This window comes from Coccinella septempunctata, chromosome 1 (genome assembly GCF_907165205.1).
Source record: "Coccinella septempunctata chromosome 1, icCocSept1.1, whole genome shotgun sequence".
Classification (NCBI taxonomy): Eukaryota; Metazoa; Arthropoda; class Insecta; order Coleoptera; family Coccinellidae; genus Coccinella; species Coccinella septempunctata.
This window is the reverse complement of record NC_058189.1, coordinates 61,986,016-61,999,929: the sequence shown is the minus strand read 5'-3', so window position 1 is coordinate 61,999,929 and position 13,914 is coordinate 61,986,016. Positions and strand designations below refer to the sequence as shown.

Here is a 13,914-nt window from a genome sequence, read left to right as displayed (position 1 = left end):
CATTATCGAAACAGAAATTCATCAAAATATTAATTTTTTTTTAAATGGCAACCCATTTTTTTTTTCTGTTCATTATTTGAAAATTTTTGGTTCGCTTTTAGTTGTTCAAATAATGAACACAAAAAAATATGGGTTGCCAAAAAAATGAAGATTTCGATGAATTTCTGTTTTGATAATGGATCTCGTGGACCATGTATAAAATATGGTTGTTCAGAAAAAAAAATTTTAGTGTATCAATTATTAACTAGACAGAGTACAAATTTGAATCAATTACATAGAATAGGAACTGAGCTGTAATCCTTTATGTAAGTACCTCAAACTGTCAAAATATTGATAAAAAGTCAAATTTCTCGAAAACCGTTGAGAATTCAGACATAGTTGTGTCATCAAACTTATATTCAAATTTAACGAGGAATTCAAAAATGTAAGAATATATAGGGTGTTTCATTTAAAATAACGAAGCTGTGCAGAAGAAACGAATCACATTGTATAGTTCTAAATAATTTTAGGAGATGCTCTACTTAAAAAGAGGAAAGTTTTATTCGAAACTCTTTTTTGTAAAGCTAATTTAAGAATTAGAGTATTCGACCGCTGCCCCATGGCGAGGACACCCTGTATATGTCATAAAAGGATAATTTGTGACTGGTTTAGGTGAACGAGAATATGATCTGCAAAATTAAAAAAAAAATGGAAAAAAGATCAATTTTTGACTTTCAAAAACCATCATTTTGGAAAGAAAAATAAGAAATATTTCAGTTCTGTTAGGCTAGGTATGTTCTATAGAAAAATTCGATAGGTTTCCTTGAAAAACAAAAATTTTCGTTTTATCAGCTTCAATGAAGTCAGAAATTCGGAAACCAACATTTGGAATGTAGGTAAAAAGAGTTTTGAGATCTGATGAGAAATCTGATGACAAGTTCTGAGTAGCAGAGTCAAAAATTGATGTTTTCATAAATTCTTTTTATTAACCAGAACTTTCTTCAAGAACTCTAGAACTCGTCCTTATTCATCTAAAAATAACTTCAAAACTCATTTTTGCAAAACAGTGAATTGTTTTTTCCATGAGAATCGCAATTCTTCTCAATCTACCCACCCAGAACTATCGAAAAAAATCGGCCCAACTTCACATATGACTTCGAAATCGAGTCGACTTCAAGATACCATTTTTTTGTCACTACTACTACGGCTAAGCAACATTGTCTTCTACACACAAGAATTTTTCAATTTTAATCCTTGTGTTTCAGATATTTGAAGAGAAAGAAACAAAAAAACAATGCCTGTTATGGAATTGTTCAGTATTTTGGTCGAATTCCATTCCAAGGACACCGTAGAGGTAGAAGAAACTAAAACTGAATTGCCTGAAGCTCTACAACTAGGTAACCCAATAAGCGAAAGCAACGAAAAGACAAAGTTGTACATTTGACACGTTCAATTCTACTTCGAGAATAATCTGACAATACGGAGAAATTGAAGCTATTAGCTGTTATATAGCTGAAACGCTTCGATTGATGTCTTTTGAAGACTTGCATGGGCAGACACACCGTTATATCAAAGATTTGACTCGGAATTTCGGCTTCAATCAGATGAGAGCTGTAGGTTGTTCGAATAACCTGCTGTTATTACCTCGAAGAGAAAGTAAATGGCTCTGGGTATTTATGAGCCCCAATCAACTGTAGAGTGTCAGAATGATCGGTTGTGCCGACAGAAAAATGATGAAAATGTTTCGAAGAAAGGATTCTTCAATTTTCGCGAGTATTGAATAAAACTGGCATAAACTAGATGAAAATCTTCCATCCATGTCAGTTTTATAAACCACTACAACGCTAGCATAATTAATGACACAATATAGTCGCACTTATGGTAATCTACTAGTTTTTATGAATTCTATTCATTTATATTACCTGACATTCGAAAGATCAATATAGTAACCCACTGTTGGAACCTACTACAGATGGAAATTCACAGGTAAAGAGATTCAAAAGAGAATAGTCAAATAATTCAGTCAAATAGACTTTTAGATAATAGTATTATTTATAGTATACAAGGTGAGTCTTTGACTCATACATATATTTCAACAGTAGATTCTTGAGGTCAAAAGAATCATTTTTTTTCCTATGCCATTTTTTTCCAATTGGCCCTGATAAAAATATATAGAGCCATTTGAAGTTTTCATAATGAGCTGAGCTACCCCTGGTGGAACAAAATTTCCTTCAGAATAACTAGCTAAATCTGTGCACTACACATCTGTGAATCTTATCCAGCCAAAGTATCCAATTTAGCAAATTTCACAGATACTTTGTATTTTTGAACATCAAATTACTCGAAAACGGCGCATTATACGAGAAAATATGAAGAATACTTTAATTTTAAAAAACGTCCAAATATTCATTAGATAGCGTCCAACTTAGTTTCAAGAGTTGGGTTCTTTGAATTTTTGGTATTTTTATGGTACGTAAAGATTATAATGACTTAGTTGATATTTTGTGTTCGAAAATGATTCATCAAATAAATGAAAAACTATATTGCGAAATTCATTTCATTGAATAAAAATAACAATTTTTTCATGATTTTTCAACAGCCTGTATCTTTCAAAACGAGCCGATTCGGAAAAAATAGTTAAGGAAAAAAGTGTTTCTTTTGACCTAAAGAACCTAGTGTTAAAATATTTGTACGAGTCAAAGACTCACCCTCTATATTTTTTTGGGCTGCGAATATATTTTTTTGACATAAATACGAAATTTTCACTGCCACCTTTGAGCTCAAGATTTCATAACCTCACGATAACTTTTTCTTACATAAAAAAGCACAATTTAAAATTCTAATCGATCTATCTGAGCATATTCACAACTAAAAAAAATTACTTAAATTTACCGATTAAATTCCGAGATTAATTCTAAGTTATAGAGATAACCATTGATTGCATGATGATAAATATTACCAAACGAGTCACCAAATTGCTGCTCAGAGTTTCAACACGAAAATGGCAGACTACTTTTGACAGCATTTCAAAACTCAGACAATCTGGAAGCAGAGTGAATGAGATCTTACTCTTTCAATGACGCTAAAACTTTCAACGGTAAACGTTGGATCTAAATTAGGGCACCTCAGCCAGTGTTAATTAATTATTCAAAACGAAGATACGTATAGAAGTCCTAGATTTCAGAAAGTTAAATTGAGTTTGGGAGTTCCGAAATAACCGAAAAAGTTTCGGTGAAAGAAATAAGTACGTCAATCTCGATCTCTGAAAGTGAGAAGTTTAGGAGAAGCGATTTGGAATTTGTTATTCTGTGAGTGCTTCTGTTATTCGATGCAAACTGACAAGAAAGGGATTTTCGAGATAGATTGTTTTCAGTGATTCTATGATTTGGATTGATTTGCGATCACAGAATATGGTTGAATGAGAAATGAAAAGTTATGGTTGAAAATTTTGGCGAAAAAATACAAGAAACCATAGATTAACTCTGTCACAGATGAACTCTGTTCAATTAATCTACGCAAGAAACTAAAAGCGAGAAGGTGACCTATTCTGTCAATGAATATTCGAGAGAATTCAGGATTGAACCTTGAAAGAAGGAGAGTGGAAGACCTAAAATAAGAACCTTAAACTTGATCAATTACGTTCATAAAAGAAGGTCCATGAACTTCTACTTGTGTTTGTTTGAAGCGCAATGGAGCATCTGTCAGAAAAATATGTGTGACGTGTTTGACGTAACTTCTGTCTATGTTCGAATACAGATTATCAACATTCAAACTCGGATTCAAAGCCTACTTGACGACGAATTGTCGAGAACACTTGTTACAAGCAACGAAAAATCTAATAGAAAGGGCAGTAAATAGTTTGGTTGATAGTGATATAGTGACCCTTTCATACTTAATTCAAATATATTACTCAACACCCACTAAATTCGTTAAGACTGCTCAAAAACTATGGGGGCTTTAAATTGGAGATAATTTGATTTAGTAAGATGAAAAGAACTTCCAAGACTTGATGGAAGTGGAAGTGCTGTAAACTGTGATGCATACAAATACAAAACCGATTATCATATGATTTATTCAGTTATACATATTTCATTCAATCCATTCCATTGAGATTTATGTAACTGAGCAAAAGGGGAAACCTTGAATGCATTGTTATGTAATATTATCGATGGTATGTTATTATGTACTTGTGTATGTTCAATAAGAAATTGTGTCGAGAATTATGACCAAAAAAATTCTTACATTACGCATGACTCTTATGAATAATACCGTTTCTGTTTAATTGAAGAAGCAATATCGTTAATCCCAATCTCGAATTGAATGAAAACATCTCAAGTGAGCTACGGAATTGTCAGTATGTAGATTAATTTTTCAATCAATCCAATTTATTAGCAAGAAAGTCAATGTCACAAATAGGTCTCAGTGAATAAATAAACAGTTGGGGTTATCAACACTTAACAGTGACTTCTACTTTTTCTGAATCGGTCAAACAAGTAAGTATTATTAGAATATTGCAATCTTGTCACATTTTTTTTAAATTTGAAAGCTGTAATTGCATAATACTTCGTGTGCGTTGTAGAAATAAACTTAACGGAAGAACTGATGTAAATATACTCAATATTACCCTTTAACTCAAACATATGAAGAAAGACAATCCATTATACAGGGTGAATCTTTGACTTATACACAGTGAAAAACTCTGAACCATATACGATGAGCTTCCACATACAAAATAATCCATAAAAAACTTCACGAATAACAAATCTCTGAACAAATCTAAAGTGACAGACATGATAGTTTTCCTGAGTTATAGATACACCTCATGCAGCATTCAAGTTTCTCTAAAAATTTCCCATGTTCGGACAGAATTAATAAATGTCCCATTGTACCTCGAAGAAGGTTCATTCAATTGCGAATAATAAATATTTATGTATATACTTGCTATTACCTACTCCCACGCTGGAGTAAATCGATCTAACGTCCTACACATCTATAAATGTATGAATGGATAGGTTGTATAATAAGCCATAAAGATCTGATCGTTAAATTTGAGAGATGAGGGACAACGATGATCGTTCTAAATCTTCAACTGAAGATATATGTACAGCGTACCAAAGAAGGAATGCAACACGTATAAAAATAATTTCTGCAGATTGTTCAGTGAATGAGTCATAAAAACCTGTGACTGTGGGACACACTGTACAACGATCCAATTCGAATGGTAGCTAGAAAACAAAATCACCTACTTATTTTTCTTGTGAAAATAGGTCATAAAACAAAAACTCACTCTGTAGATATGGTTGAAAAATTGATTGGTTCTTATCCCGACTCAAAAAATACGATTATGTATTGCTCGATGTATTGACATCTAGTTAGCCTAGACCAGTTCCATGCATAAAAAAAATATTTCGTTACCATAGCAACGAACTATAACTCATTAGAAGTTTTAGTGTGAAGTTTAAGGTCAAAAAATTAAACCAGAGTTACGCAATAAATTAAAAGAAAGCAGATTTAAGATATGCTTAATACACTTGGTGATCAATGTTCTTTGTATGCGACCGTGAAAAATTGGACTGCAAGCTTCAAAAGAGGTAAATTTTCCATTGAAGATGATGACCGATCGGGAAGGCCAGTTTCTGTGTCAGTCCCCGAAAATATCGATGCAGTTCATGACATGATTTTATCAAACCCTCGAATTGGGCTGAAACGGATATCTGAAGCACTGAATATTTTATACGAACGCGTTCATTATATAGTTCACGACAATTTGGACATGAGAAAAATTGCTGCAAAATGGATCCCCAATTGTTTAAATCTCGGTTTGAATGTTGATCAAAAGCGTGCAAGGGTAGAAGCATCGCGTTCGATCTGTGCTCGATTTGAAAACGATGTAGACTTCTTAAACCGAATTGTTACTATGGATGAGACTTGGGTACATTTCTACGATCCATAAACAAAGCAAGAATCGATGAAATGGCGACACTCTGGTTATCCAAGGTCTAAGAAGTTTCGTGTCCAAAATCTGCTGGAAAAGTTCTTGCTTCAGTTTTTTTTGGGATGGCCATGGAGTTATCATGATTGATTTTTTGGATAAGGGTAGAACAATAACAGGAGATTACTATTCGACATTACTGACCACTCTACGGGAAAAAATCAAAGAGAAATGACGCGAAAAGCTATCCAAAGGTGTTTTGTTTTTGCAGGACAGCGCCCCTGCACACAAATCCCATGTTGCCATGCAAACATTTCGTGATTTAGGGTTTGAATTACTAGAACACCCCCCTTATTCACCAGATTTTGCTCCATCCGACTATCTCTTTCCTCAACTGAAAAAAAGTTTAAAAGGCCGTACATTTTCTTCCAACGGGGAGGTAATAAAAGCTGTGGAGATCCGGTTTGCAGAGCATAAAGAAACATTTTTTTTGAAAGGTCTAGAGATGTTGCAGGTTCCTTGTAATAAATGTAGGAGAATACGTTGAGTAATAAAATATTTTGACATTGAAATTTTGTTTGGTTCTAGAGTAGGCTAAGAATTTTTCAATATATCCTCGTATATTTCAATAAATCTTTCATAAAAAATAATTCAGGAACATTTCGCTTTTCCATTTCGAAAGTAAATATATAATAGGGTAATCATCTTCCGATTAAATAAAGAACAAAAAGTGAGAACTCGCAGATAAACGAGATACCATCACTGCTAATATATGCTAATAGAACCCGCTCAAACAATATTTTTCGACAACAATAACCATCTCATAGGAGAAATTTCTAATACGGTTTAATTATAGTTCCCAACAGCAACCATGTGAAGATATAAAAATTTGAGCCTTAATTGAACCAGTTAGGCGGTAATGTAAATATTTGATGAAGACTTGTAACGATGTTACATGACCATGCACGTCTGTTTGCGCTCAGCATCAGCTCCCAGACAACGACAGTTTGTTGAGATTGCACAAAAGGAAAAATAAAGATGGCTTCATTATCCCTAGCCAGCCTGCAACATTCCTGTGGCAGTATGTGTTAGCCACCGAATAATTGGGGGATTTTTAGGGTTGGCAGGCATGAAGCGAAAAAACAAGTCATATATTAAAAATCTTATTATCTCTCTCGTTAATTTTTGGTCGTACATGCCGCCATTCAGCTATAAACAAGGAATGATTGATGATCCCAAATTGTTGGTGATTCATGGCAGTTTTTTCAATGCGGAAATCACATCCATCAATTTTTAACGATATACAGGGTGTCTGGAAATTAACGCAGCATAATTTGGTCACAGATTTCTGAAACAAGATAAGGAGATCCTTTTTTTACAGAATTTTCCGAGAGTTTTCACAAGAACTAGTTGAAACAATTAAAGAACCAAAAAAAAAAATGCAGATTTTGAGGTGATTTTTTCGGCAGGTAGCAAACTTAAAGTACCTAAGGATATTGTATTATGAAGCGGTTTGGAGTTATTTTCATTATTCGTTCGAGTATAGCTGAAAAAATTGAAGGATTGCAATTTTTTCTATTAAAGCTGTTAATCTTTAAGAATGTGGAAAAAAAATTTCCCCAATTTATTTAACATTTTTATCACGAATAGTATTTGAAGTCGGGAAAAAATTCATTTCGAGATACTACCTACTAACTTTTTCAGGATTTTTTTTATTCACTTCAGCAAATTAGGTTATTTTAACAGATGTTCCACTTCTGATTTCCGATATTTCTTTTCAACGAAGTTATAACCACAAGATTCACACTTTTCAGAGATGAGTTTTCTTTAATTTTTTTTTTAAATTATCCACTCTTAAGAAGTTTTTTTCAGAAACAATTTTTCGAGTAAAAAACAATCGGATTTTCTTACTTTTTTCATGATAAAACGCATTTTATCGGAGATGTTGCATAGAGCTACAATTTCCTCATTCAAATTTTCATTACGACTAGTCACATCTTGTTGGAAATCACCTCAAAATTCGGAATTTTTCTCGGTTCCTTAATATTTTCTACTGCTGTATGTATATTTCTCATACCATGACGAAAAATGTCCTCTCTCTTTTGAGCAAACCAAAAATTCTATTATAGACACACTGTCAAGATAGATTTGGGCTTTGCCCAATACTTACTTTTACTCAAATCTGATGTATCACCAGATCTAATATTCTGGTTAAATATTCAACATGATAACAAAATGATGCCTCATAATCAGCAAACATCACATACCCGTATATGTCATCATCAAATAAGACCTCAGCTCATAAGATAAAATCCTCGATAGAATCCTTATCTACCTGGCAAATAGATAGAAAACTGCATAAGGAATTGGGAATACCGGATAGATAATAATCTCATATTCACCCATATAGAATAGTTTCGTTTTCCTATTGAAATGATCTCAGGAACTCCATTTATAAATTTCAATTTCCCACCAGATCTCATTCCTCCTGCGATACCGAGTTGATAATCCATTTTCACATTGTGAATTCACCAGAGTATTCAGAAGATGAATTTGCATAACTGAATCATTCCATTAGGACGTCGCAGAAATTAATTAGTAACCTTTCTCTTCGTCAGCGCTCCCTAGAAACTGGATATGTATCCATCAAAGTTGAGCTAAACATTAAAAGCAGAGCGCTAGTTATGCAAAATAATTCCGAACTAGCTCGTATTTGACATTGAAACCGAGAGATGGGAAGCTGACGATTTCAAGAGTCAAGAGTTTCAGAATAAATTCAGAATTTTTGATAGATATTCCTTCAATTATAATCAACCCTTGCATTTAAATCGAACGCATTCATATTTTCTCTGTCATTGGTTGACAGGATGCTTATTAGTATTCCATGGAAAAGGGTCAATGAAGCTGAACAACCACTAAGAGGAAATAGACTTGAACAGAGACAAGTCGCAAACACAATAGGACGATGCATATTGTGGCTAGTTGTTCTAGTAGGAAGTCCTGATATGCCCTCCGACATGCCCTACTTATTAAGTAATTAAGTACCCTACTATCATTGTTCATCGCCCCTCGCTACTGCATTGTTCAATGTTACTACGTCTTTTCTGGTTCCGATTCGTATATGGCATAAAATGTGCGAATCAACAAGAAGTTTGTTACGCTCGATTATAGTCAATTATTATTCTCACCATTTAAGTTATGAATCAACCTGTGCTGTACTAAAATTGTTTGGAAAAAACGTGTACCACCCTCCTACTAACTCTTATTCGCCAATTGTTTAATTTTGAATTCCCAAAAATTCCCTTATAAAGTCTAAATACGACCCTGTTCTCCCTGACACTCAATCTGCATTTTCATTTGAATGAATTCCAATATATTAAATCGTGTCAATCTTTGCAGTGTTTCGACAGGTATGGTCCTGGCTTTTTGTCATATTGGAACCTTTTTTTCCAACGTAGTCGGTCTTTATTTTTTTAATTATTCCCATAAAAAATCTATTGGTGTTGATCCAGGTGATTGAGCAGGCCACTGAAACCGGTGTGAACCTAGCAGACCGTTTCCAGCAGACCGTTCGACGGAAACACCCGAACGCGGCGACCAGTGGCGTACAGCCAAAATTTTATAACACGGAAACTATTCGCCGGAACACAACCATATTTGATATGTAGGATCGTTATATCGATGTGATTAACTACACAAAAAATCAGCGACTCGCATAGGGATCCAGGGGGTGTTTCGTCATCCCTTATATTTCGAAATTCGATAAATCGGAAACTGTTCGCCGGAGCATAACCATATTTGGTATGTAGGATCGTTATATCGATGTGATTAACCACACAAAAAATCAGCTACTCGCATAGGGATCCAGGGGGTGATTTGTCAACCCCTAAATTTCAAAATTTTATAACACGGAAACTATTCGCCGGAGCATAACCATATTTGGTATGTAGGATCGTTATATCGATATGATTAACCACACAAAAAATCAGCGACTCGCACAGGGATCCAGGGGGTGATTCGTCATCCCCTAAATTTCAAAATTCGATAACTCGGAAACTATTCGCCGGAGCATAACTATATTTGGTATGTAAGATCGTTATATCGATATGATTAACCACACAAAAAATCAGCGACTCGCATAGGGATCCAGGGGGTGATTCGTCATCCCCTAAATTTCAAAATTTTATAATACGGAAACTATTCGCTGGAGCATAACCATATTCAGAATGTAGGATCGTTATATCGATATGATTAACCACACAAAAAATCAGCGACTCGCACAGGGATCCAGGGGGTGATTCGTCATCCCCTAAATTTCAAAATTCGATAACTCGGAAACTATTCGCCGGAGCATAACTATATTTGGTATGTAGGATCGTTATATCGATATGATTAACGACACAAAAAATCAGCGACTCGCATAGGGATCCAGGGGGTGATTCGTCATCCCCTAAATTTCAAAATTTTATAATACGGAAACTATTCGCTGGAGCATAACCATATTCAGAATGTAGGATCGTTATATCGATATGATTAACCACACAAAAAATCAGCGACTCGCATAGGGATCCAGGGGGTGATTCGTCATCCCCTAAATTTCAAAATTTTTTAATACGGAAACTATTCGCTGGAGCATAACCATATTCAGAATGTAGGATCTTTATATCGATATGATTAACCACACAAAAAATCAGCGACTCGCATACATTCCAAATATGGTTATGCTCCGGCGAACAGTTTCCGATTTATCGAATTTCGAAATATAAGGGATGACGAAACACCCCCTGGATCCCTATGCGAGTCGCTGATTTTTTGTGTAGTTAATCACATCGATATAACGATCCTACATACCAAATATGGTTATGTTCCGGCGAATAGTTTCCGTGTTATAAAATTTTGAAATTCAGGGGATGACGAATCACCCCCTGGATCCCTATGCGAGTCGCTGATTTTTTGTGTGGTTAATCATATCGATATAACGATCCTACATACCAAATATGGTTATGCTCCGGCGAATAGTTTCCGTGTTATAAAATTTTGAAATTTAGGGGATGACGAATCACCCCCTGGATCCCTATGCGAGTCGCTGATTTTTTGTGTGGTTAATCATATCGATATAAAGATCCTACATTCTGAATATGGTTATGCTCCAGCGAATAGTTTCCGTATTATAAAATTTTGAAATTTAGGGGATGACGAATCACCCCCTGGATCCCTATGCGAGTCGCTGATTTTTTGTGTGGTTAATCATATCGATATAACGATCCTACATTCTGAATATGGTTATGCTCCAGCGAATAGTTTCCGTATTATAAAATTTTGAAATTCAGGGGATGACGAATCACCCCCTGGATCCCTATGCGAGTCGCTGATTTTTTGTGTGGTTAATCATATCGATATAACGATCCTACATACCAAATATGGTTATGCTCCGGCGAATAGTTTCCGTGTTATAAAATTTTGAAATTTAGGGGATGACGAATCACCCCCTGGATCCCTATGCGAGTCGCTGATTTTTTGTGTGGTTAATCATATCGATATAAAGATCCTACATTCTGAATATGGTTATGCTCCAGCGAATAGTTTCCGTATTATAAAATTTTGAAATTTAGGGGATGACGAATCACCCCCTGGATCCCTATGCGAGTCGCTGATTTTTTGTGTGGTCAATCACATCGATATAAAGATCATACATTCCAAATATGGTTATGCTCCGGCGAATAGTTTTCGTGTTATAAAATTTTGAAATTTAGGGGATGACGAATCACCCCCTGGATCCCTGTGCGAGTCGCTGATTTTTTGTGTGGTTAATCATATCGATATAACGATCCTACATACCAAATATGGTTATGCTCCGGCGAATAGTTTCCGTGTTATGAAATTTTGAAATTTAGGGGTTGACAAATCACCCCCTGGATCCCTATGCGAGTCGCTGATTTTTTGTGTGGTTAATCATATCGATATAACGATCCTACATACCAAATATGGTTATGCTCCGGCGAACAGTTTCCGATTTATCGAATTTCGAAATATAAGGGATGACGAAACACCCCCTGGATCCCTATGCGAGTCGCTGATTTTTTGTGTAGTTAATCACATCGATATAACGATCCTACATACCAAATATGGTTATGCTCCGGCGAATAGTTTCCGTGTTATGAAATTTTGAAATTTAGGGGCTGACAAATCACCCCCTGGATCCCTATGCGAGTCGCTGATTTTTTGTGTGGTTAATCATATCGATATAACGATCCTACATACCAAATATGGTTATGCTCCGGCGAATAGTTTCCGTGTTATGAAATTTTGAAATTTAGGGGTTGACAAATCACCCCCTGGATCCCTATGCGAGTCGCTGATTTTTTGTGTGGTTAATCATATCGATATAACGATCCTACATACCAAATATGGTTATGCTCCGGCGAATAGTTTCCGTGTTATGAAATTTTGAAATTTAGGGGTTGACAAATAACCCCCTGGATACCTATGCGAGTCGCTGATTTTTTGTGTGGTTAATCATATCGATATAACGATCCTACATACCAAATATGGTTATGCTCCGGCGAATAGTTTCCGTGTTATAAAATTTTGGCTGTACGCCACTGGTCGCCGCGTTCGGGTGTTTCCGTCGAACGGTCTGCTGGAAACGGTCTGCTAGGTTCACACCGGTGCCACTGAATACTTATAAGCAAATTAACGTAATTCTAGTTGTATTCATATTTCTTTGAAGAAAATGTAGATTAAGTTGAACACATAGGTGTCAAAATATGGTACTTGTTATAATATAATTTTTTTTTAATATCAGAGAATGATGCTTAGTGAAACAAGAACACTGAGAATGTTTCTGATTGACCTCACAATACGTGAAAAAATAAAAATTCGAATCCAGTGTGTTGAATCATTTCATCCCTATATTAATCAAGAAAAACTTGAAGAAAAGGGTTGATAAAACAACACCATCAATGAGCAAATCATCCTCAGCAACAAAAGGTCTATCCAGTTCTGGAAAAAATAGGGTTTTCATTCAAAAAACTCAACTATCCTCCATAAAGGACAACCTCAAATATACGTTTCCAAAATTTAAATAAGAATTTTCCCTCGAATTTACCTTTCGAGCATTCGATAACAGTAAATAACGAATATTAGATTTTGTGCGTTATTTTTCACCAAAACTGTGCATAAACCGATGAAAATGATCAGTTTCAACATTTTCAACAAGAATGTTTTTTTAAATTTAATATACAAAAAGGTTTCAGCAAATATCTCATTAAGGGTTTAGAGCCGATATTCTTTCCCCAATAAATCGTGCAACAAATCACCAAACAAATAAATCTGAGATACATCAGCCTCCACTTCAATCATGCAGGACCACCTGATTCGAAAAAAGGAACATTCCAGTATTGATTGACTAACGTAAACAAAAACTCACGTTCCAATCAAAATCCAAAACCCGGACAATTTCGTGCCAGGTAAAATGCTAACGAATATCCAGAACAGAAGGTGGTGAGGAAAACAACGCGAACAATCAAAACAGCACTAAAACAACTAACCAGTTCAACAAAAATATAGGTCGAAACGAAGGTTAGTTAATCGTACACTAACTAACCTAACCAACAGACTCTCCCGTCAGCGCTAACACATCTCAAACAGCATCTTTGCCATACTGGTTGCTCTGATCGAGGCGCAGAACGAGCTTCCCCCAGAAAATCGAAATTAGGCGCCTCACGGTCTGCAGAGGGCGCCACTTATCGGGTGATGGAATGGTAACTGTATTTTGCGTGTAGAGTGGACTGGATGTCGACAACGAGTTATTACGTGGTTCCGCTAGATGGATAAGAGCAAAGAGTTTTGTTCATTTAATTTCAATCAATCAAATCGATAGGATTCTCACTGTTTTAAGCAAGAGATATTTTAAGGGGTTGCTATTCCTTTTGATATAGGAATATATAGGCCCTGTCATATTGAAAAAGTTGCAGAAATTTGAGTGTTCATGTTTCTTACAA

The 13,914-nt window shown here is 35.3% G+C and overlaps 1 protein-coding gene and 1 long non-coding RNA gene across 2 annotated transcripts in view; one reads left to right on the top strand and one right to left on the bottom strand.

Moving 5' to 3' along the window:
- LOC123309224 overlaps nucleotides 1–13,587 on the bottom strand; it is a 41,645-nt gene extending 28,058 nt beyond the window's left edge. The window contains exon 1 of the long non-coding RNA XR_006537247.1: nucleotides 13,341–13,587. This is a non-coding gene — a long non-coding RNA (uncharacterized LOC123309224). The remainder of the gene's footprint in view (nucleotides 1–13,340) is intronic.
- LOC123309063 (protein tramtrack, alpha isoform) overlaps nucleotides 1–13,914 on the top strand; it is a 592,303-nt gene that overhangs the window by 77,247 nt on the left and 501,142 nt on the right. The gene's annotated exons all lie outside the window — the stretch shown is intronic.